Source organism: Diadema setosum, chromosome 3 (assembly GCF_964275005.1).
Source record: "Diadema setosum chromosome 3, eeDiaSeto1, whole genome shotgun sequence".
Lineage (NCBI taxonomy): Eukaryota > Metazoa > Echinodermata > Echinoidea > Diadematoida > Diadematidae > Diadema > Diadema setosum.
The window spans coordinates 3,902,954-3,930,422 of record NC_092687.1 but is presented as its reverse complement, the minus strand read 5'-3'; the positions used below and the strand labels follow the sequence as shown (position 1 = coordinate 3,930,422).

Sequence of the window (27,469 nt, the reverse complement as noted above, 5' to 3'; positions counted from 1 at the left end):
TAACTGTATTTCTCTACTGTTGAAGGAATGCCTTCGTATTCATAGGAAAGCAGAAAGATTCTCCTGAGCTTCAAGTAATCATGTGTTAAAAAAAAACAAGAAGAAGAATCAGAAGAGATATATTACGGATTTATGACTTATGTAACAATATATTATAAAATTATGATATCAAGTTTCTATAATTCTTGAATATGAGTCCTTTGGGTATTCGAAGAAACGATTCCGGATACACGATGACAACCTCCTGCCTCCATCACTTCCTCCTTGCGTGTTATCTTAACAAAGCCAAAATATGACTGTGGATGAAATATATTCATTGAACCAATATGCACTATACGGCGTAGGATATAGCTTCTACTTGGAAGGACATATCGGAGTTATGTTTTCATTATGTTTTACATTTCGAAACATGCCCTTCTGCCAGATCCTTTTTTTTTCTTCCGCAACTCGCGGAATATCATCAGTCATGCAACCAGTTACTGTACGAGCTAATACCACCACGAAAATTTCAGCTCGTACAGTATTATGAAGATGATGATTCAAAACGTCACATTTTACTTACCTGTTCACGTTGGCTTCCTGTCCGGTCAAGTGCAGGTGAGTTATATTTCCCTTATTGATAACGGTAATGGTTGCTCCTTGCTGCTCAATCGTCAGTACTGAGCTGGCGTCTGTGTAGACACCACGAGACATTATCAACTCACATGACTCAACGAATAAGAATCATATAGTAACAGTGTATAAAGGCATGTAAGAGTTTATCAGTGAATATCCATCATTTTATCAATTTACACCTATAGGTACCATTTAAGTGTACAACATGTATGTACGACCTATTACAGCACCATGCAGGCAGTATACCTTCCGACGTTTGCCTTCTGTCATTTTAAGGTAGTGTTATCTAGTTAGTGGTCCTGTCCCTGAAAGAAATACATTTAATTCGGTCTCTGGAGGATACAGCATTCTGCTAAAAATACAAAAAATGGGACTGGTTTTATGTCGTAGTTCTAAAATATACAAAAGCTGATCAATCCCTAGAGACTCAAGCATAGGGCTGATTGACGAAAGGTGAGAGAAACAACGAAATAAATAAACATGAATTATGATTTCGAGCCCATCCTGTTATCTAACAGTTGACATTTATTTTATCACCGCACACAGAAATCATATAGAAATCGAAAGAACATTATCTAGTACCATTAACAAAAAGCAGCTTAGAATCAGACAAATTGATAATTAGCGTTTAATAGGTAGTAGTAGAAAAAAATCATGACAACTTTACTTGAACATATCAAAATTTAATAACTGAACTAAAATACATATTGACATGAAAACAAAAACATCTGTTGACCTTTTTTGGCCGATCAGACAATGAATAAAGTTTTTTTTTTTCCAATGAATAGAGTTGGACTCAGTTCTACACATAAAATTGTTACGTTATGTTTTTCTCTTTTGCTAAGTGCCGAAATGATTAATTATGAAAACCAATGCGTTGTTGATTCAACTTTCTTTGAAAATGCATTCTAAATCTCTATATAAACTGAAATGTGCACTGATTTGTCTGATAAAACTGCCAACAGTTACACTATTTCCACAAACAATAAAATAATTAGAATTCTATTCAAGTTTCAAGTTTATTTCATATTTCCATTTCTAAGTGATGGGATTACAAAATGATTGACAATAAAACAAAAGTACAAAACATATACAACCATATCTTATGTTTGAAGAAAAAAAAAAGACAAACAAACATTACACACAAATATAAATGGTCATTTTCATCTGAGGATATCACAAATAAATGTCAGAAATATGATGGGGCCTACATAAAAGCAAAGATGCTTGTAAAAACTGTAGGTTCCCGAGTTTATAGGCGTGAAATTATACGGAGAACGGACATGTTTATCTCGACCAACTTAAATTGTACCAGTGCAAAATCAGTATTAAAAACGAACTATCGAACCACATGAATACTTAAGTATCGCTTAAACGAGACTGTACATATTTCGCCGTGTTTACACACACACACTCACACAAAAAGTGCTATAACGGTATCGTCAAATAACTTGGAGCTGCAGACAAAGACAAAAGACTGGGGGTATTAAAAAAAAAAAAAAAATGTTGCTAAGAGCCGGGTAGTGTGTATCCACTAAGTAATAGCCGTTTTAGTTTGCGTTTGAAGGTGAATAAGGATAAGGAAGAAGTAATATCTTGAGGGAGGTCATTCCAGTATCTGGGTCCAGTAAACATAATTGTTTTCTTTGCAAAAATAGTGCGAGTACGGGGAAGGTGATAAGCGTCACTCTGACGAGTGGGGTAGCAATGAATAGAGCGATTTCTTTTGAACATGTGAATAAAAACGGATGGTAACTCATTAGTTGTTAGTTTATACATGAAAATTCCAAGATTATACTGAAATAGGTCTGGAATTTTCAGAATTCTGTTTTGATGAAAAAAACAGTTGGTATGAGCAAAATATCCGGCGTGGTTTATAATTCTTATTGCACGCTTTTGAATACGAAGAAGGGAATCTAATAGTAAATTGATTGCATTTCCCCACGCCAAAATTCCATAATTAAAGTGTGGAGATATTAAAGAAGAATATATACTCTGCAAAATATAAACAGGGAACAAATGTTTAAGCTTGTTTAAAATTCCAATATTTCTGGACAAAATTTTACTTACAAAATTAATATGAGTTTTCCAGGATAATTCTCGGTCAATCCAAAGCCCTAAAAACTTTGCGTTATTGACCTGCGTTAAACATATATCATTTATTTTGATCTCATGTGGGACAACATTCAAAGAATTACTGAATACCATATAATAAGTTTTTTCTATATTCAGGGATAATTTGTTGGCATAAATCCAGGATTGCACAGACCTAAGCTCAGTATTCATCATATCAATTAATGTATTAGGGTCTCGATGAGAACAAAACAAACTATTATGACTATTACCGTGACTCCCACCAGATATCATTTCGATTCCAGGAATAGACACATCATCTGTATAATATGAGACATTCAATCCAGCGATAAGGTAAGGTTGTCGCTTGTGGGTAAAATAATATCAAAGATTGAAAAACAAAATATCATGCACTTCGTATGCAGCGTTGGTGACAGTTCGATACTTCTTAAAACAATTTGATTACAGATAAATTCATAGCACTACGCTAGTGATATATCCTCATATTCTAGGCGTTATTACGAAATATTGATATGTATAATGTTTTGTGATACAACTGACCTACATATAAACATCGTAATGATCTCGAACATCTTTCAAATTACTGCTCCCAATGGTATATAGTACCTTTAAAATCGGACATTGGATTTTCCAATTATTTGATCAGTAGTTGCAAAAATGGGTTGTGTGTGTGTGTGTGTGTGTGTGTGTGTTGTGTGTGTGTTTTCTCTGTGTGTGTACTATTTTAGTCACCCATGACACACCTTTCACACTAGTATTCACTACATCTCCTTTCTTGATATCATATCAAAGAGGAAAGAGAAAAAGAAAATCGTTCGCATCAATTCCTGTTGTAAGATAATCTAACAGTAATTCCTTTGAAGGAGGAAGGGTTAATGGATTAGAAATATGTGACCTCGCATGACAAAACCAACACACATTCGCACGCCCGGATTTTACGAGAAGACTCAAAACATCTGAGAGGGAAGAACATGATCAATCTTCATTTTTTTTTTCAAATACATGTTCTAAAAGAGCAATTCTTCTTTAAAATTATTCTAAAGTTTCGGCTCATGGAAAGAATAGGAAATTGCGAGAGAGAGAGAGAGAGAGAGAGAGAGAACGTTAATAAAGGAAAACAAAAGTTGCATGATAGAAACCTAGTCTTGCCAGATCAACTTGATAAACATACATACATCTAAATCAATATTTCATTAGCCAGTTTTGGAGACATTGTCAATGTAATGAAAACGCGACTTTTCTTCCTTTTTTTTTTTTTAAACCGGGGAAGGAGTTTAAGGGTAACAGGTACATACTTCTGCCCATAGATGTTTAAAACGCTATTTGAGGGAAGTTCTGAGAGTAGATATCCGGGTGCGGGATCCGGATGTTCAAGGCTTATCATAGAACTGTGATAACTCTTTGAAAAAAACCAAACCTCCCTTTATAGTTCATAGCATGAATATACTATAATCAGGACACATCTTGTGAAAAGAAACAATAACGATTAGACATGACATAGTGGAGAGGACTTCCTACTCCCAATCGCAGGTCTCTGGACCCGAGTTCGATTCCCGCCCAGTGCTTGCGTCCTTGGACAAGGATTTTTACCCACCATGTCCCTCTCGACCCAGGTGTATGGGTACTTGGCAACGCTAGTGTAATAATCATGGCAGGGCCCCCTTAAAGAGCAGTGGCAAAACTAAAGAGGCTACCCTTGATAAACAAGACATTAACATTATTGATATGATTACCATTATTATTATTGCTATTATTATTATTATCATTACTATTATTATTATCATTATTATTTTATCATTATAACAAAATAGAAGTACAACTCACCTACACATGAAAAAAAAAAACAACAACCCGTAAACATCCATGGAAATACCCTTAAATTATGTTAGACTTGGGCATATTTACAGGAATATTATGCGAATTTAAAGATACGTAAATCTGTATGTATGACAGTTTATTATCTTCTCTTGATTTGAATAAAATTTCTGGTACACCAATCTCAAAATTAGCATAGTCTGAAAAAAAAAAATATTCCACTACCAGGCAGCGACATAATGTGCACACTGAAAGTTTGCCTCAATGTATTTACTGTAATGATTTTGTGATAGCCTGAGGTTTTTTGCTTTGTTTTGCTTTGTTGAGGTTGGGAGCAGCCGTTGAAGGATGGGTCTACAATTTGAAATTACGAGATATAGTGTTTGTGCTAATGTGAATGTCGTATCAGGATTACTTTGAGAAAGACCAGGAAAAGGGATTTGACAGGGATTTAAGTGAGCCGGATGCTTAACTTTTGCCTGTACAATGTACTTCACAACATACCTAGAATTATATTTGTATTTCATTCTCTTATTCCTTTTCCCGTTTTCCTTGCATGCGTGTACTCCAATGTTTGTGTTTGAATTAAACAGAGGTGTTTGTTGAATCAATATATTATAAGGGACACTCCTATCGGTCTGAATAGGTCAATGTCCGACTGCAATAACAGTATTTTCTGGTGAGGGTCCCATTGTAGTTTTTGTCGTTTTTTCAGAGTTGTCTCCCCGTACATGGTTCAAAAGGCTGAAGGAGTTTATGATTTGAGGAAAGGCTAATGACTTTACGGGAAGGTTATAGGAGAACTATAGTTGTTAAATTTTTGGCCATCAGCATCATTTTCTATCAGAGCACAAACATATAGGCGAGTTGTCAAGCTAGATCTCACATCTAGCCTATTACCTCGATAAGATTGTCGATAAGATTGCATTTTTGTTGTTGTAATGGGTCAGAAGATGAAATTTGTTGGATTACCTTGCCGAGAAGGCCAGATTTAACATTCCACTTACTACCCACTCGGACTCAAAGAGATTGAAAAGACGATATCTCATATTTTGCTTTTTGGCATTTTGGAACCCGAACAAGAGGTCAACAATAAAAGGAATGAGATCATTTTCTCCGTGGCACTCATAATATTCCGTACAAACTCATCTCTGGTAGCTGTTCCTTGGCTGTCTCTAACATCGAAACTGCCAATATACCTATTGCTGCTCCTGACCGTCAACAAACCAGCACTCTTTTCCATACTATATCCGCGCCGTGTAATTGTCGCTTTCTGAGCTTGTATAATGATCGCTCTAGCTTCACTTGAATTTTGAAAGTACTGCTTTCTAATTGCCAACAATTTGTACACACAATGGACTTTATTTTTTTGAAAGATTCGTGTGTTATTAGTGGCCGTTCATTCCTTTTGATTTTGCTTCAGCAAATTTGACTCACCCGACCGGGTAAATTGTATATTTCTAAAAGTATAATTACTTGCCCGAAATGGTATTGTATTTGGCTCGGGTACGCGCTATTAAATCATCAATCCCTGCAGTAGTCGTTAAAGCCAAATTGAACATAAAATGGAATTACAATAATTGTACGAGAAACTTTTCTTGGTCAGAATACTGACCAAATAAATCAACAAGAACAACAACAGCGACCATTCTCCAGACTAGAATAAATGGACCCTTCAGGGAATTTATATCACACAGACATACACATCGAGACTACTTTTGGTACTCAGATGGGTGGTAAAAAGCAACGACCGCTTTGTAATGTTGATTTGATAATGTTTCTCTGTCAAATATTGGGAAGTGAAGAAACCCCATCGTTATAGGCTAGGCACAGGCGCACTTCATGAGATTCGTCGCTACCATAAGAGCATTTCCCTACATTTCCCTGTATTTTATTCACTTATTTTTATTTCTTTACCTGCACGTGAAATATATGATGGTAGAATATAGATTTACTTTAAAAAATATTAAAAAGGTATAAATGAGGTAAGATTTCAAAGCGTTTATTTGATATTCTAAAAGCTCATTGTTTGTATTTGGACGATTTCTTCCCCTTTATGCAGGTACAACGTGTGATTTGTAATTTTGTGATTGCTCCATAGTTGAAATTCCCATCGCCATGTTATGGTATAAATTCCGTGTGATGTCAATCTGTAATTTTCCATGGAATGAACTGCCCATTACGGTGTTATACTGCGCATATGATTATATTATACTTGTGACAACCAAGTGTAATACCCAGGTGATAGTTGGATTTCATGGTATGTGCAGTTTGGAGCGTGGCGCCTCCCTGTCATGTGGTTGTTGATTGGCGCCCTAATTGAGGTACTGCTTGGTGGTCCCTTGACTAATCGGCGGGGCGTGGCAGGGGGCGTCATGCTTGTGGCTATTAACCTATCATTCTGTGACCACACAAAGGTGGGTATTCACCTTTCCTCTTTCAAATAGCATTGAAACTATGTTATCTCATTTACAACTTTGTGACTGTCAATCACTCGATTCAATATTCTGCATCTGGTGTAGGCGAGGTGTTTTTTTTTTCTTTCTTTCTTCTTCTTCTTCTTTTGTCAAAATAGTTAGCATACTATATATTTATAGTGAACAACAGTTTGATATGCAAGAATGTATGATATATTACGGGATCGTCGAAGTTTGGTCAGCACTGCCCATATTGTTTTTTTCTTTACATCTTCTTCTTCTTCTTCTGTAAGCGATGCCCCTATAATGGGCACGTGGCTACAAGTAGTATTTTAATGCAGACCCTGCCACTATAATCGGTTAAAAAAAGAGTTTGGTTTGATATGACATATGCGTTCATTAACTCTTCAAAAGTATAATATTTTGTTACTTTATCATTTCCAGGTGTGTGCATAAACTCGAGTCTCAATAACGCTCGTTTGCTAAGATGAAGTTGATTTGGTTGTAATACCTGTGTTGTTGTTCATTCACAGTGAATGAGGCTCCCCTAATCTCGCCAGCCATGAAGTATTTTATTTCATTTTAATTTCTTTTTATACACACATAAAACTAATTTTGTACTCAGATGTTGAGCACAATTACCGTTTTGTAAGGCTGACTTAATGCGATTGTCTGCCAATTATTTGGAGTTTTATATTTCCCTGTACTCAATTTATTTTTTTTTCTTTTTCGTTCCTTCACCTGTATGTGAAACATTTGATGATAGAATATATATCAAAAAATCACCCTAAAAGGTTATACAAAAAAAAAATTGTTTTAAGAATGTTTGTTTGACACATTTAATGGGTTTTGTTTTATAAATTTTATCGTTTTTCCCCTCTACGCAGGAATAATGTAAATTCTTTATGATTTACAGTCTGTGATTTCCCCATGGATAGAACTGCCCATGTCTGTGTCATACTGTGTAAATTACTTGTGATGTCAGTCTGTAATTTCTCCATTGATTGAATTGCCCATGAATGTGATGTTGTGTTCACAAAGCTACACTGTAAAAACATCGGTGTTAGATTTAACACCAATGGTGTTAAATCTAACACCGATCAAACTTCAATAAAGGACCACACCCACAGGTGTTAAAAATGCACTGTGATGGTGTTGAAAAGTGTTCACCTGACACTTCGTGGTGTTAATTTGACACTGTACCTGGTGTTATTTTGACACTGTACTGGTGTTAATTCAAAAATGACACCACATAGTGTTGATTTGATATTTGTTGGTGTTAGTATCAATGGTTTAACACCCGTCCAGCTTCAATAAGAGACCACACCAGCTGGTGTTACTTTGGTGTAAATTTATTTTCACATTTTTTCAAAAATCTAATATTTTAATGTAAAATTCTTGATCGTCTTGTTTAAATCAAAAATCGACAAGAAGTGCAGTTACTAAGAAACTCTTCAAAAAACAGTTTAGAATTAGGAAATGACACCCGTAGGTGTTAAATTAACACCATAAATGAGCACAGAAAATTTAACACCAGCTCGGTGTTCACTATTCAACACCGGACTTTTTGCAGTGTATAAATGCTACTTGTGACACCCAGGTGTAATACACAGGTGATGATTGTGTTGTGTGGTTTCACTGCATGTTCTATTGTTACATTGTATAATGCAGTCCGAAGCGTGGCGCTTCCCTGTCACGTGGTTGTTGATTGGCGCCTTAATGGGGGTACTGCGTGGCGGTCCCTTGCCTAATCGGCGGGGCGTGGCAGGGGGCGCCATGCTTGTGGCTATTAACCGTTTGCACTGCGACCATACGATGGTGGGCATTTACCTATTCACTTTGAACCAGAGTTGTAACCATGTCCTCTCATGTATAATTTTGCGACCGTTAATCACTGAATTCAATGAGCCTGCATCTGGTATAGGAGATGTGTTTTTTAGGTGATCCGAGTATCCTTCGGATCACCTTCTGTATCTGTACGGATTCTTTGTTGGTTCTTCTTCTTCTTCTTCTTCTTTATTTCTGGACAAAATTTGTGTAGAGGTTAGCTCAGGAAGTCCTCGTCCTATCAATTTCAAAATTATACCATATATGTATCATGTCCCAAAGACGACAGATCTAATGTATAATACTGATCAGTCGACCGTGACGTCACTATGACGTCATTATATGAAAACACATTCTCAATCATATCTCATTAATGGAATAGAATTTTTCAATGAAATTTATGTCACATATATTTCAAGCTATGCGCATTCTACTCATATTCTCAAAATTCATATTTTCTCTTAAAACGTGCGCGTACGCGCGCGTTGAAATATTTGTATGCTCAAATCGAGCTCAAATTTTTTTGCACACGTTTCAGACCAATTGGAGCATTTTTTGAAAAATTGAAAAAATTGGACGGACGCGTACGCGCGCGCACACATACGCTCGCACAGCTCATATGCAATAGAAATTTCCCGTTTTTTCACACTTATCGGATGCCTGAAATGTCAAGGAATATTTCTACCAAGTTTCACGTCAATTTGACTCAATATGACGTCACACGGGCCCGTCAAAGTTGAAATTCCGCGCGCGCGTCAATGGCGATATACAGCGCAACAAGGCAAAAAACCGCCAATTTTAAATCCGATTTTACTCGTCAGGATGGACGGTGACCCCCCATTTTTTTTACATATTCTGAAAGCTGATGAATTGTACATGTCATTTCATGGGTTGGCGATGCTGGAAAAATGATGAAAAGATATCAAATTTCTTAATAAAGTAAACAAAGTAAATTTTCAAAATTACGTCATCGAATTTTAAGTTCACTCAAGCATATCTCACTTATTCTTTTGTTGATTTTCATCCAAATTTCAATATGTTGTAGCTCATTAAATGGTCTTTCAGTCATATGATAACAACATTTTGATTGGATGACGGCATCACCTCGTAAAAAAGGGATTAAAAGTAACATTGTCAAATTTGACCAGTTTACGTGTTATCTCTATGGGAGTGCAGTTTTCCTGGAAATGAAAACTGACATGACTATCTTTATCGAGCACTAGCTCACTGATGCTTCGGTGAATTTCTCCCATATTTTAATATGTTGTAGCTGAGACTTTGGGCTATCGTAATGTGTCCTTCTTTTTTTTCATACAACGTCGGCATCACGTCAAAAAAATTGGTTGAAATTTTCGATGTATTGAGATATTTCTTTCTTTCTGCAACTTTCTTTGCAATAACAGCCCCTATCACCCCCATACTTTGCACATGTTTATTTCATCTTACGTACATTATTTCATAAAATAACAACTACTTGATCGGACACCATCCTGGGTATGTAAATTAGGGTCAAAGGTCATATATGTTTCATCCTGTATCTTAGTAAATACATATCCTATCTTTCCCATATTTTGCACACGTAAAGACCATGTTACATGAATCATTTCACAAGATAACCACTTTTTGCTCAGATGCCATCTTGTCTGTGCAAAGTGGGGTCAAAGGTCATATGTACTTTTTTCTGTACCTTCGTTATGACGTTTTATCTCTATGGGAGGGAATTTTTCTAGATGTGAAAGTTGACATGATTGTCTTGTTCGAGCACTAGCTCATTTACCCTTTGGTGAATTTGTCCCAGATTTTAATATGTTGTAGCTGAGACTTTGCGCTATCGTTATGTTTCTTTGTTTTTTTTTTTTTCATACGATGTCGGAATCATGCTAAAAAACTTGGTTGAAATTAAAGCTTATCTTCGATGTATTGAGATATTTCTTTCTTTTTGCAACTTTCTTTGCAATAACTCAAGAAAAACAGCCTCTATCACCCCCATATTTTGCGCATGTTTAGTTCATGTCACGTACATTATTTCATAAAATAACAACTACTTGATCGGACACCATCTTGGGTATGTAAATTAGGGTAAAAGGTCATATATGTTTCATCCTGTATCTTGGTGAATACATGTCCTATCTTTCCCATGTTTTGCACACGCAAAGACCATGTTACAAGAATCATTTCACAAAATAACCACTTTTTGCTCAGATGCCATCTTGGCCGCTGTGCAAAGTTGGGTCAATGGTCAAATATACTTCATTCTGTAGCTTCGTTATAGTGTATACCGAATTTGGTACCAAAGATGGCAGACCTGACTCTCTTTTCTAAATGAGAACCCAAATATCACATGGCCAATGTCTCTAAACACAGATGAAACCTATTGGGATCAGACTCAACTCATTGATTTCCCAATAGATCGGATCACCTAATTTGTCAGTGTTGACAAATTCCGAGTCTAGTTTTTTTTTTTTCGTTTTTATTCTTTCGCTCTCTGAAAATGGTTGATATAATACTCATGAATTTAAAGGGACATTTTACTTAGTTTATTTTTTTTCCTTTTTGTATATCTGAATTCTTACCTAGTGTATTCTAATCACTATTTTATATTAGAGCAAGGTTGAAGACGCTCTCAGATAATTTTTAGTTGCTCTGTAATATACGTGGTACCTTTTGTATGGGGTTAATGTTACGTTGACTTTCTTTCAAAATAGATGCAGCATTTTCTTTTATTTTAGTCTCGTACATCAAATACATTCAAGATGTCAAAATCACCTGTGTTGCCCTCTACAGGTGCCCTTGTGAACACAAGCAATGACAATTACGCTTACCCTGTACGGCACAATCCAATAGACACTGCATTCAATTCAATTAATCATGACTTTTTTATATGGTAGGACCTTCTTTGCCAGAAAGAGAAGCAAATATTAATCAAAATGATATTTTCATTTGATAATCATGTCTCAGGTAGTTTTAATTCATCGTCGCAAGAATTTGATACTGATTTTAATGTAGAAAACTAAATGCTAAATTCATCTTCGGAATATTTTACTCTCAACCAGTTTAATAATTTTGTCAAGGAGTATGATGCTATCATTTTTCTCTCATACATTTTAATATTAGAAGTGTTAATACTGTTTTTGAAGAATTGCGGTTACTTTTAAATAATTCCGTCATGCAAACATTTTCGACAATAGGTTTAACCGAAACCTGGCTTTCCCATGATTCAAGTCGTCCTTCTGCACTCGACGGATGTGATTTTGTAGTTAATAACAGGCAAAGAGGGACGGGCGGGGCTTTGCTTTATACGCTTCACAAAAGTATGATTATGTATTTCGTGATGAGCTCAAAGGAATGACTGAATTTATTTAATCTATTTCTATTGAAATTACAGTTCCTGGTAGTACAAATATAATAATAGGTGCAGTGTATAGACATCCTAGCGCGAATATCAAATCATTTTTAAATCATTTTGCAAATTTGATGAAAAAAAAAACGAGTTTTCATTAAAAAAAAGATGACTCATAATGGGAGATTTCAATATAAATTCATGAAAACAAAAAAATATTTCACAAGATTTTTGGAAACATTTTTATCTGCTTCCTTCCTATATAACTTTGATATCTAAGCCCATACGTATAGTTAATGAATTCGCGTCCCTTATGTCTGATCTTTTTTGGGGGTAATATGTTGCCTTCTCCCGATTCCCTTACATTACTTTCAGATATTAGAGATCATTTCCCTATTTTGACTAGCTTGTTTCTAAATGATACTATTGATAATAAATCTAGTCGTTCATCAAGACGAAGAATTACACATGAATATGTAGCAATTCTAAGTGATAGCTTAGACGTGATAGTCTGGTCTTCTTTTTTGACACAAATAATGATAACTTGTCTTTGGAATATTTTATGCATTTTTTATTCAACTCTAGGATATTCATTCTGAGTTTCTAGGTCCATCAAATTCCACCTCAATGTTTCTTAGTCCAACATATAGTCAGGACATAATCAATATTGTTTCAGATTTTAGCTCCAAAGAAAGAACTGGACACGATGACATCAGTAATTTTCTGTTGAAGGGGTAATATATTCAATTGCGGATAACTTAGCTTACGTATTTAATTTATCCATTTTTAATGTTATTGTCCTTGAAAGTATGAAAATAGCAAAAGTCATCCCTTTCTTCAAAAAAGATGATAAATGAGATGTCAATAATTATAGACCAATTTGTTTATGAACATTGTCCAAAATTCTTGAAAAATATGTTTACAAAAGAACCTTTACTCTTTTGAAATTCAATAATATACTCTCTAATTCTCAGTTTGGTTTTAGGGAAAAACATAGCACCACACATGCATTACTGAGTTTTGTAAAAAAAGTGGCGCATGCTATCGAAAAATCTTCACATCTCATAGGTTTGTTCTAGGACTTCTCTAAGGCCTTCGACACCATTAATCATGCTATTTTACCTAATAAACTACACCATTACGGAGTCCGTGGGAAGGCCTTGGAGAGGTTCAGGACCTACCCCATGAACAGGAAGCAATATGTCTCTTTAAATGGTTGAAATTCACAAATGGAAGTTTTTTAGCTCTGCTTCTGTTTCTTGTTTACATTACTGATTTCTGTAGATCATCAGATGTTCTTTATTTCATTCTCTTTGCGGATGATTCAAATTTATCTATTTTTTTTGCATAATAATCCTCTTACCCTTGTAAATACATTAAATTATGAATTAGAAAAAAAAGTTGCTCAATATATAAAAGCTAATAAATTATCTCTAAATCTTCAAGAAGAAAATGCTTTTTAGCAACTCCATAGAGGCACTACCTGTTGATATTGTCTTTGATGGCACTCCACTGGAAAATGTTTCTCATGTCAAATTTCTTGGAATAACAGTTGATGATAAGCTTTCATGGAAATTCATATTGATAGTATATGTAAGACTATTTCACGAAATATTGGTATAATCAACAAGATTAAATTTTGTTTTCCTTTGTCTTCTCTGTTTACATTGAATTCATCCCTCATATTGCCTTATCTATGGTATTCTCGTGTGGGGAAATACATATAGAACACTCTTGGATAAATTACTCGTGTTGCAAAAGAACTCACTGCGTATTAAATGTCACACTGCATTTTTGTCTCATAGTAATCAGTTATTTTTTGAAAATAAGATATTTATTCAAAATTAAAGGTTTGTATTTGTTTGATTTGGGACAACCTATTTATAACTATGATAAAAATAATCTTCCACATAATTATATTTGAAACAATGTTTTCAAAAAATCAATTCATCCATAATTATCCAACAAAGCGATGCTATGAATTCCATTTGCCAAATTGTAGGACTTTGCTGGCTCAGCACACCTTAATCTACGATAGGCTAAAGTATTGGAACTCACTTCCAAACGACATAGTATCAGCACAAATTTTGAAATCTTTCAAGAACAAATTAAAATAATTTCTATTGAAATCTTTTGATATACAACCGAGTTAGTTTCGCTTTTATTGTCCTAATGAAGTCATGTTTTTCACAAGCATTAAGCAATTATACAAAAATCTTTATAAGGAAACATAATCTGTCAAACATAGGTTTTCCTCAGATTACTTTTTTGTGCGATATAACAGTGTGTCTTTTTTGTTCTTTCTGTTTTCATGCATTCATACTGGTATATGTACAAAATCCTTCGCATTATCAATCCAGGGAGCGTTTCATCATTAAACTTACATCATGAAGTCTAGTCTTCTTGTATCCACGATGGCGCGTGTTGTACCATAGTCTCTTTTTTTTTTCTTTTTTACCCTTCCTCAGTTGAATTCATGTCAGTTCACATTGGTTTCTTTGATTTGGGGTATGTATTTTCCAATGTTCCAATACCCTAGAAGCTTTGCTTTTTTTTTTAGTGGGACCCTCCATTTCCATTCCAATCCTCGTATTATGAATATGAATATATCTTAGAAAATGAATTTATGTTGTTAACTCGTGATCACAAGTACGTTTTCTTTAAAATTGTTACAAATATGTTTTGTTAATGCATTGCATGTAATTTTCCCTGTTTATTTGATGGAAATGAAAATAAAGTTGAGAGTTGTTGCTCTAAAAAAATGTCAATGTGCCTTCATCTGTAAATGTAACACATGAATTTGTATAATTATGGTACTACACGGAAGTTTTAAGATTTCTTTTTCTGAGAGAAATTCCTTAGAAATATCTATCATCCATTGACTATAGCTAAATTTCTTATCTGACTCTATAACCCATGATACTTCATTGGCGAAAAAGAACAAAGAGTTGCTCTGTCGAATGTCAATGTGTTCTGTTAATTGTAAGGCGCTTAGATTTTTTTTTTGTCAGAAGAGTTTTAGATATTTTCCATAAAATAATAATTATTACACAAAACCAGCTTAAAAACTATGGCCCGAATTCACTAAGGTGGTACAAATGAAACCATGGTTTAAACCATGGACAAAAACCATGGAGCGCCAAGTGTCGCATGGAGTATTTTGTTACGAAATCAGTCATTTCGTTGATGAAATTATTATTTTGTAACAAAATGACAATATCTTGTAACTAAATAAACATTATCGTCCATGATATGATAATTTCATTAACGAAACGGTCATTTTGTCAACGAAATGACCAATTTTGTTAAGAAATATTCCGTGCGACACCTGACGCTCTATGATTTTTGTCCATGGTTTAAACCATGGTTTCATTTGTACCACCTTCGTGAATTCGGGCTTTTGTGTCTATTTGTATGTCACTCTGACAATTAGATCTGCCAGGTTTGGAGGGGAAAAAAAGATTTTCAAAGGAAGAACAGGGTGTGATAAACTAACTCGAAAGTATAATCAATATTATATCTTTCTTGCCTTACATAGGAATGTCAAAATATTCTATATATTGGAGGGGGGGGGGGTGTCTAGTATTCTGTTTAAACTTCTACCCCCAATCAATGTTGCCAGCCTTGTTTGGTAACATTGATCATGTGTTTTCCAGAAATTGAAAATCCAAAAAATTGGCCCCAATTTTTACTTCAACAGATTCCCAGATGAAAACTCCGGATCTGCCATAAAACCACAGCCAATTATCTACGTTATCACACTGCAGCACTAAATACGCTCTATCTCTTTTGGTTTTAAAGAAGAAGACTTCTTAAGATTCCTAAATTTGGGTGATTTGTTTCCCCACCTCCCTCCCGCATTGTGCCCCTATAGTGGCCCCCAGGTGGGAAATGATGTCTATTTGTACAAATATTCTACCACCCTCGCGACAATATATATGCAAAGATTAGTGAACATTTGACCAGTACTTTTCCAGAAGATGCTCGAAATGTAAAAAGTAGTTCCCAATTTAATTGCCTCCCCCATCCTTGCACATATGCAGGCAGGATGATACCAAACTTTGTGTGATAGCTTGGAGCAATTCAGTATTGGTAAGAAGAGGAGACTTGTCTTCATAGCTAATACATTTGTCAACCAAAACTAATATGCAAACATTAATTTATTCTTTTATTTATAAAGATATAACCTCCCTGTCCGTACGCTGCTCGGTCGAAAGGTTCACAAAATTCTAACTTCGGGCCTGACGGTAAAAAGGCGGAGACAGGATTATAGCTGCCCAATTATGGACAAACGACTGATTTCTAAAGACAAACCAGATAAAAAAAAAAAATGTAAGTTACATGGTGATTGTGACTAAATAAGTGAAATTTTAAACACAATGTGGATTGCATTTTGACACTTCTTTAACGGAGAAACCTCCATTTTCAGTAAACTTTTGTTCGTAAGCAGCTGCAGCTCTTGACATCACGTTGACCAAAATGTCAAAGTCTGCTAAGACTAATAATAATACTAATTCATAATCTTTATTTTGGACTGTTGCATAATATGGTCAATTATATGTATATATATATATATATATATATATGAAGAGTTTGTTTGCAAAAACCGATAAGTCCATATTTGCCAAATGGAGATATTTGCGATTAAAGGTCAAGAAAAACAAAGAGAATAATAAGAAAATTTTGGCTTCTTTTGACCATAACTTCAAAAATATACCTTTGTATGTAGTGACCAATATATCAATTAAAAGGTATTATTTTGTACTTTATGACAGAGATCGTACTTCAAAATCTTCAAAAATGGACTTATCGGTTTTTGCAAACAAACCCTTCATATATATATATATATATATATATGTATGTAATGTATAAGTATTATATACCTATATATCTGTGTGTGTGTGTGTGTGTGTGTGTGTTCTGTGAATCTTTCCGAATACATGTTCTTTCTTACTTCCATAATATTTTGCTTATGGTTGCTCTTGAGATATATATGTGACATCTGACCCCTTTTCACTTTTTTTTTTCACTTTTCACTGTCCAGGGACCCTTCAATTTGGCAGGTGTGTATGGGCTATCCTGTGCTAGTGAAACCAACATGGATAAAAGTATTATCAATTTACTCCAGACGGAAGAAATACTTGAGCACTAGTTATGTTAATAAGTAGCAATAGTATCATGGTTCTGTTAAAAAAGTAATTGGTTAAAAAATGGCATGAACATTCTTACTACTGCTTTGTCATCGAAGTACAGTCACCGAGGACTAGACAGAGACTCTTCCCCGAACCACTCATCGACTTTATTTCTTACATTGATTCTACTAGAAATTCCATCTATTATAGATTATGATTACTTATGGTTGTCTTACCACAGCTTTGGTCGGGTGTGTTGTATTTAAACGGGACATCATGCTCCATCTCTTGGTGAGTAGGTCGCTTTCTTCCCAGCTCAGCTTTGCTTGTAACTGAACCAAGAGCACGACCAGAAACCTCAGTTTGAACAGAAGACTCATATTCAGGGAACTAGAAACGAATTAAAAAATATGATATGAATGAAGTATAAGTTATAAAACAAGACATAGCCGGTGGAACCTGGGGTGCCTCCCTCCCCCGTTCCACCATAATAATTCATAATGTGGTACAAGTATCGCAGAGCAGGAACGAGCCACAACCTCTCCAAAGGATATCCAGGACATCAAAGTCAAAGATCAGCTGGGTGTGTGATTATGTTTGTGTATGTGTGTGTGCGTGTGTGTGTGTGTGTGTAAGAGATAGAGAGAGAGAGAGAGAGAGAGGGAGACTGAGTGACTTTGACTGTGTAGATATGTATGAGATGATTAATTTTGCTAGGGATATCATTTAGATCTTTAAATACCTAACTGACACCCAAAATGTATTCAAACATCCCCTCAGCATTACCATACTTTGACGCAAGTTGATTTTCGCACTCTCTGAAAGAGTGTCTCCTGCTTATCCGAGCGTAAACACATATCCCACAAAGAGTGATACCGTAAACAACTGTTTACCTTCTAAGTGTAAAGTTTTATTGACTAATCAGGAGGTGAATCTTTTCAACAAACTTCAACGCGGAAAACAATGCACCAGTGTTCTTTACGTATTCCTAACACAGACAGATCTAAATGTAAAGTTCCCCCCCCCCCAAAAAAAAAAAAAAAGTTTCTTTTTTTTAACCTCATTTTGCTTGGTTGTGGTAGCCCTGTAAAGTCTCAAGCGCACTGAACACACACCCGGGCGTAAATATTTTTTTTCAGTGCGCGGGTTTCCCATGTTAAGTTCATAAGAAACACTCTTAGAGAAACTTACCACTGCTACAAAAGAAGTCACTACTACAAAAGAAGTCATAATCATATTTCATACTCTCATAATGACCGGTTATTTCATTGAACACAAAATACTGAAAATTAAACTTTTTTTTTTTGGATTTTGGAAAATTTATGTATAATCATGAAAAGGATAATCTTTCAAAGAAAACAATCCATTCGCAATTACCAAACAAGGGGATCGAATGAATTTTTTTTGCTATTTTTGCGAATTTTGCTGGGTCAAAACACCTTCATTTATCATGGGCCAAAGTATTGGAATGGAACTCACTTCATAATACAATAACAGCTAAAACTGTGAACTTTTTAAAAATAAATTAAAATTGTTTTTAATGACATATTTTAGAATACATCCGATTTGGGTTCGTCATTTCAATAAGTCATCATTTAATTGAGCATTAACTAATTGCATTTTCTTTATTTGAGAATAACATTGTCATACACAAATCTCCCTAGATGTTCCTACTATTGTACAGTATTTAAAAAATTATGTCTCGTCTCTCCTTTTATGCACGTTCTTCTCCAATCTTACCGGTATATATACACAATTCTTTGCCATATATTCAATCCAGGTTGCATTTCGTCATTACTCTAACATCATAGAATCAAGTTTGCTTGTGTTCACGGCGGCAAGCGCTGTAGTTTAATTTTTTTTTCTTATTCCCTTTTTCCTTCGTAATTTGATATGTCAGTTGAAATTACTTCTTTTGATTTTGTTTTATATCTGTTTGTAGTATAATTAATTGTTTATTCGTTCCTTAATGCATTTTCTATGGGTCCCCCATCGGGGCTTTGCTTTTTAGTGGGACCCTCCATTTCTTTTCCCATCCTTATATAATTCGTAATATACCGGGTCTCCCCCCCCCCAAAAAAAAAAACAATAAAAAAAAGTGGAACGTTGGATTTTCAGTACTTTCCGTTCTAAAAGTTATACAGTTTTGACATAATTAAAAAGAGCATCTTCCGCAAAAGACAGTGATACCAAAATTATTAAATTTGGTTCAGTATTTTTGATTCTACGCTAATTTCTGAAAATGCAATCATTTTCAAATATATTTGAAAATGATTGCATTTAATATATTCATACATTCGCCTCATGAGATAATTTGAATGCGACACGCGATCCATACGTTGAATATTGTGTAGGCTTGGTGATTCATGTCAACAAAAGATACTACAGCTTTCACATTGGGCACGGGCCAGGAAAAAACAGTGTGTGTGTGTGTCTTTGTTTGTGTGAGTGTGTGTGCACGCCCAATATGAAAGCGTTATCTTTTGTTGACATGGATCAACGAGCTTACTCAATTTACCATATGGAACGCGTATCGAACCCAAATTATTATCTCATAAGTCGCAAAAAGAAAATGACTGCATATCAGAAATTGGCGTAGAATAAAAAAAAAAACTGAAGCAAATTTAATGATTTTTGTGTCATGGTTTTCTGCAGAAGATGCTCTTTCTAACGATGTCAAAAATATATCACTTTTAGGACGCAAGGTACTGAAAATCAATCATTCCGCTTTTCGGGGGACACCCGATATAGGCCTATATATGAAGAGTTTGTTTGCAAAATTCGATAAGTCCATGTTTGATAAATGGAGATATTTGCGATTAAAGGTCAAGAAAAATAAAGAGAATAATAAGAAAATTTTTGCTTCTTTTGACCATAACTTCAAAAATATACCTTTATATGTAGTGACCAATATATCATTTAAAAGGTATTATTTTGTACTTTATGACAGAGATCGTACTTCAAAATCTAAAAAATGGACTTATCGGTTTTTGCAAGCAAACCCTTCATAAATATATATATATATATATATATATATATATATATATATATATATATATTTATACATATGTGACCCTGCACCTCAAAACAAACAAAAAGTCGCCAGACATGAATTTTTAGTTAAGATCATATCCTGAAAAAGCAGACTTCAAGCTTTAAAATGATGTATAACTCAAATCATTTGGACTCTCCTAACCTATCTAAATATTGGAAAGAAAGCACAAATTCAGGAAAAGTGTGAACTGAGAAAAGAGGCTCTGAAGTACAGTGTCTATTCAAGCGCTTAATCTTTACCAAACCGTGCTGGCTGTGCGATGAATGGGACAAAAAACAGGAAGTAAATCACCAGAGTAACAACAATGAAGGGATTATCAACTTAAAGTGAAATTAAGCATGCCTCCTTAACACATTCTGTCCATAATTAATGCTAACTTTCAAAGCAACAGCACTATCCTTTCAAAAGTTATTAGAGTTGAAAGTGAAGAGTGTGGACAAGGTTTTTCAGAAATGCAAAAGGGATTCTAAAGACACATCTAATCACACTAGTCTACAAAAAATGTTCGAGATAAACTGCTAAAAAAGCACACTTTCCTGCCCGTTTTATGATACCAAATTTTAGTATAATGTAAAAGAAGACCCGCTCTTTCAGAAAATATGAAGTTCGGCTAGGTTGACCCATTTCACTTATTTTCAGTCCTCACACAAAATCAGTGTGTGCGACTTTATGTTCGTTTTGAGGTGCACGGTCACATATATATACTCAATTGTTTTTATCAATTTCTTACCCATTATCACATGTATTTTGAAAATGTATGCTTTTGCAATTATTAAAAATATGTTCTGCTTAAAATTTTTTTCTGTTTATTTGACGGAAAGGAAATTAAAACTGAACTTTGAAGATCGCTGTTGCTGTGTAAGAACACGTCCCATATTTGCCCTATTCAGTGCTTTGGGATGCCTGCCAAGTCAGGCAAACTTTGAAATACAAGCTTGCACTTATTTAGAACAACAAAAGCAAATGGTTAGTTGTCATTCCCTGTGCATAATATGCCCAATTCATTGCTTAATGTGATGTCGGCTGAGTCAGGCAAGGCTTTTAGCACTAGCTCAAAAATACAAAAGCCTACTAAACACTGAAATTCTCTGAAAATTGGAAAAAAAACAACAACCGCAGCCACTAATTTTCTCTCACTGTCTTGTTTTGAGACGGTGCATGACTACATAACTTTTGTGGTTACCTATTGTGTGTATTTGTACAATAAAATTCACCAAATCCTCATTATTAAATTCACATCCATTCATAATGCCATGATGAAAATTTCGAACATTAACATCACAAAGATTAGTTTCTCCTAAAGGACTAGAAAAGGCTGCATCTTAACCCTATAAGCCCTAAGGGGGGGGGGGGGGAGTCATTGTCCCCCCTCCCCCATATTTTCAATTGCCACTCCTACACCCTTAATCCCATTTCAACCAAATTTGGTGAATTATCCTGTATGAAATCTTCTGGAAAAATTTTGATATACAATTTAGCTATGTCCGATATTGTTGCTTGTCATGGCAACCGTAAACTGATAACCATGTCAGTCGGATTTTGCATGTTTTTCTGTTTCAATTTAAGTTAACATAATAATGCACGAAATTGGGGTGTTCTTGGCTGTAATTTGCTGAAGTACCAAAGTGTGAGGTAATTATGGAAATGAATTACCCTAAAATGGTATTCTTATGCTTCATTTATATTTTATATGATATAGGCATCAAATAATAGACATCATAAAAATAATCGAAAATGCAACATTTTCCAAAGACAACCCTTTTATTTTTGGTCATTTTCACACAGGCTTGGCCTGTAATATCATTCGATTATCATAATTATCATTAATCTGCAAACTCAGAATTCAAATATCATGGAAATATGAAATGTGACACCAATACCCACCCCAAGCAATACATCATAGATCTCATATATTTGTTGTATTGTAATGAATAGCGCCCCCACGTATTGACCTTCAAAAATTGTAACCATTACATATAGTGGAGGCTAACTTGCTTCCCCGTTGTGTCAAATGAAATGATTGATTTGAAATAGAAACATATGCCCTGCACCTCAAAACAAACAAAAAGTCGCCAGACATGAATTTTTAGGTAAGACCATATTCTGAAAGAGCAGACTTTAAGCTTTAAAATGATGTACAACTCAAATCAAATGGACTCTCCTAACCTATCTAGATATTGGAAAGAAAGCACAAACTCAGGAAAAGTGTGAACTGAGAAAAGAGGCTCTGAAGTACAGTGTCTATGCAAGCGCTTAATCTTTGCCAAACCGTGCTGGTTGTGTAATGAATGGGACATAAAACAGGAAGTAAACCTCCAGAGTAACAACAATGAAGGGATTATCAGATTAAACCGAAATTAAGCATACCTCATTAACACATTCCGTCCATAATCAATGTTAACTTTCAAAGCAGTAGCACTATCCTTTCAAAAGTTATCAGAGTTGAAAGTGAAGAGTGTGGACAAGGTTTTTCAGAAATGAAAAAGGGATTCTAAAGACACACCTAATCACACTATTCTACAAAAAATGTTCGAGATAAACTGCTAAAAAAAAACATGTTTTCCTGCCCGTTTTATGATACCAAAGTTTAGCATAATTTAAAAGAAGACCCGCTCTTTCAGAAAACATAAAAAAAGTCAAGTTCGGCTAGATTGACCCATTTCACTTATTTTCAGTCCCCACGCAAAATCAGTGTGTGCGACTTTATGTTCGTTTTGAGGTGCACGGTCACAAATATGCTGGGGATAAAGAAATATAAAGAAAAAAACACATGATCTTAGCTTATTTCCTATTTATTTCTTTATATTTTGGTAAATAATGCCCTCAATGGTGACCCTGATAAATTTCAAATTTTTGGTCATGTAGAGTACGAGTTGCTTTACCCACATGCCAAATATGAGGATATGTCATATACTAAATAATTGATATGGGGGGGGGGGGGGGAGGGAGGGCACAACGCCCCTTCCCCCCCCCCCTCCGTTTTGGCCTGGAAAGGGTCAAGATAGCTTGGGCTTTATAGGGTTAATGTGCTGCGGGATGCTTGCGCGATCGTGTGTGTTTATGTATGTGTTTTAAATTTGAATTTGAATTTATTGTTACTGATAGATTTGAAATTGTTTCGGGGTACATACAATTTAAAGAGAATTTAAGTTGACATAGAGTGTATGTATTTGTAATAGAAGCACTAATGAAGGCGATGTGATGTAAAGCGCTGTGAGACAACTTATTCTATTGCATCGTATCAGTGTGTGTGTGTGTGTGTGTGTGTGCGTGTTCTTGTATTATCACTATGCATGCTCCTTGAGTGCATGTGTGTGTGTGTGTGTGTGTGTGTCTGTGTGTGTGTGTGTATTATAGAAAACATAATGCAGTGAATCTCATTGGATATATTCTATTGGCTTTTCTCACTTTATACATTTGCCCTGTTCACCCTGTAAATCCCTCCAACCGTTGACGTTGACCAATGAGGGAACGTTTTTTTGTTTTGTTTTGTTTTGTTTTTTTTTTTTTTTGCTTGAATGTTTTTGGCTGTGGATAGGGTAAGAAGGCCGGGCTCAGATTTAAATAGTTACCCCCAAATGGTAACAACTGTGGCAATGGCTTCTCTTCTTTCCCTTTCGAGCTTCTTGTGGCAAGATTGTTTGTTTGTTTGTTTGTTTTTGTACAATTTTAGCCTTCAACTGCTGTCTTCCCAACAGATGTGAACGCTCAATGTCACGCTTTTGGAGGGGGACATCACGCACGTTATTCACATGGTATTCGGTGTCCTCGTTGGCAGGTTTCTCAACCCCAGTAACTCAGGCTACCTTTCCCCCGAGTATTGTTCTTGTTCGCTAATCTTAATGCTTCGAAGGTATGATTGTTGATTGTAGATAATCGTTAATGTTAGGTGCTCGAAACTTTTCGACTTGTCAGCTATTGTGGTTTTCATTTCAATCAACTCCATTTCCTTCTGTCATTGCGATCGACTATCAAAATTTGCTAATTCCTTTTGTTCGCCATCACAAGCGGAATTACTAACAGAGAATTGAGAAATTTATCGCTTTGATAAATGCGCTGAGCATAGTTAATCTAGCAGCTATGTTGACCTGTCTGGGCTGTCTCGAAGTAATGCAACGAAACGGCAGAGGCAGGATGATGCACCTTTCTTGAAATAGAATAAATGCAGCACATACATATTATACGCATACACATGTACATGGTGTAAGACCAATTGCTGGGCTAGTAACAGCCATAGCAGGTCCGAAGAGTCTGAAGTCTCAGAACAAACTTTGGTTCTTCAAATTCATGAAATTCTTCTGTCGAGATACTTTCATTGCAACCGATTGACAAATTGCCCTACATCGACGTAAATAAGCACTGAATTGATCAGTGTTTTAGTAGTAGCCATGCTAAAAAAAATCATGGGCGTACATACTCGAGCAAGATTCGAACCTACGACCTCCTGATCACCGGACACTGATCAATTCAGTGCCTATTTACGTCGATGTAGGGCAATTCGTCAATCAGTTGCAAACTTTGGTTCCTATGAAAAAAAGACAACGTGTCACACATGTGCACGAACGTCTAAGGGTGCGTTTATAAGATTTTGCGTGCCTAGAATCACTGTTTTGAATCACTGTTTTGAAACACTGTTTCAAATCACAGTTTCGTTAGGAGAGCGTTTATAAGATTTTTTCTCCGAGCGTGTTGGGGCTCTCGCTCAGACTGTGTCATTGCGCAACTCACTCTGCGCAGTTTTTCCTCGGCAAAAGGTCAAACAGGGTGCGCGCAAGGCATTGTGACGTCACATAAACAGTGTTTGCAATCGCGGTTGCGTTTATAAGATTTTTGAAACATTGATTCTACAGAAACACTGTTTGTAAACGCACTATTTTGTGCGTTTACAAACAGTGTTTCAAAACACTGTTTCAAATCACGGCGAACGTTTATAAGAATTTTTTTCGAGCTAGAATCACTGTTTGGCCAGAAACAGTGATTCAAAACACTGTTTCTGGCAGAAGAAAAATCTTATAAATGCACCCTAGGTTTATTGCAAGTGCTTAATACATTTTTGAAGGAATGGTAGCTCCTGGAGTTAAAGCGTGCCTAACGTTGGTGTATTGAATAACAATAAGTTGCACCCATACAACGCGTATGCGTAACCAAATTTCTATGGGAAATTTCTTCAAGCTTACCTCATTCCTAACATGTCGTACAGTAGAGGAATTCAGACAGGGTAGATGTAAACTGGATTGAAGAATACTTGCTGATGGAGCTTCGCGCACTTTAAGAAGCGGGATCTGGAGTTCGTAATGAGAAATAATTGTTGCATCTCGTAAAATTGCAAAAAAGTGGAAAAAATATCCTGTTTTTTCATGCTAATTCATTGATATAAAGCAAATATATACACTCAGCAAAAAAAAAGTAAGTTCCCCCCTAACATTTTTGAATATATCTTAAAAAGTGTTTTACGGATTTGTTTTATGGATAGGAATTTTAATTACTCATAACATGAATTGCATATCATTGGCACTTGATATCATTATTGGTGTTAAACAACGCATTTTATGTCAAAATTCATTGGGGGGAAAAGTTGCACTTTAGGCTATATGAAGCATATTGTATACATTTCCTATGTAAGTTAGAAAATGACCTTTTTAAATTTTGTAATTCTCAGGAATTTCTTCAGGTGCAATGTGCTTCCCTATTTAACAGATGTTATGCATACTTTTTAAACAATAGCCTTTTCAATATGAAAATGTTGGGAGAAGCCATGTGATTTGTAATTCCAATTTGGGTTGATCACATTAATGTGCCTATGGCCATTTTGCATCCTGCGCTCAAGTTGTAGATCAGTTTATTGAGGTAAATGGCACAGAACGTATGGAGTAGCCTACAAGATTCCCTGACTGTAATCCAGTAGAGAATCTTTGGAATATCATTAAGCGGAAAGCAAGCAGGGAAGTGAAAATGACACTTTACTGCAATAATTTCAGCGCATCTTGCAGAGAGCATGGGCCAACATCGAGCAGCGCCAAGTACAAACTTCAGTTAACAGTATGAGGACGAGATGCCGGCTGGTCATTGAAGCGGATGGTGGACATATCAATCATCACATACTTTACTGTATGCTCATGAAGAGAAAGAGATAGAAAAATGTGCGATAAACCATGCTTAGATGTTCAAAATCATGATTGATTGTTTGATTATTTGTGTAAAAGTCACTGCAAATCACTAAAATGCAACTTTTGTTTCCATGCATTTTGACATGAAATGCATTTTTTCACACCAATAACATCTGGTTGCAATGATTTGCCACTCATGTTATGAGTAATAAAATTCCTTATTTAATAATTCCTTATATTACGTTGACATGATAATTCTCAAACAACTTCAGAATTTGTCTTCCTACCATTTTAGAGACAACAATAAATAAAACACATGACCCTTCATTTGTGTTTCAATGAAGCGCGGAGAGCTTTACCACCGACTGAAAACTGACGTTAAACCCTCGCGGCGCGTAAGTTTCAAGTTTCAAGTTTATTTCATATTTCCACTTTGTCAGTGATGGGATTACAAAATGATTGACAACAAAACAAAAGTACAAAATATATACAACCATATCTTATGTTTGAAAAAAAAAATCCAAACAAACATTAAACACAAATATAAATGATCATTATCATCTGAGGATATCACAAATCAATGTCAGAAATATGATGGGGCCTACATAAAAGCAATGAGTAAGAAGGATTTTCCAATGATGTTGCTATTCCTTAAGAATGATATAAATTTTGGGCTGAAACCTGATAATTATGTAAATATATATATGTGTATATAATGACGGACGAATGACTCGCAGACGTTGCAGTAATGCTGACTATGGCCTTTTTATTCTCACAAGCTTTCGACTGTGTAACCAGCCTTTTTCAACGGCTTTTAAGGCGTTGGGATATGCTTGCTGTGTGAGGTGTTGTGTTAGATATATATGATATTTATATATATATATATATATATATATATATATATATATATAATATTGGTGATTAGATGAGGTTAGATTTGAATGAATTGAATGACTGACTTGTGTATTGTATTATAAAGGCCATAATTCAGAAGATTGGTATTATATGAAATTGCATTCATATTATGACACATCAGGTTATTCATATAATAACTATTCTTTTGATGG

The 27,469-nt window shown here is 35.2% G+C and overlaps 1 long non-coding RNA gene across 1 annotated transcript; it reads right to left on the bottom strand.

Moving 5' to 3' along the window:
• Positions 1-2,959: 2,959 nt before the first annotated feature.
• On the bottom strand, positions 2,960-25,550 carry LOC140226516 (uncharacterized). Its single transcript, XR_011900976.1, has 3 exons — positions 25,473-25,550; positions 17,477-17,630; positions 2,960-3,008 (listed from the first exon to the last, which is right to left on the bottom strand). It is a non-coding gene; the product is annotated as an uncharacterized lncRNA (long non-coding RNA).
• Between the last annotated feature and the right edge of the window lie 1,919 nt (positions 25,551-27,469).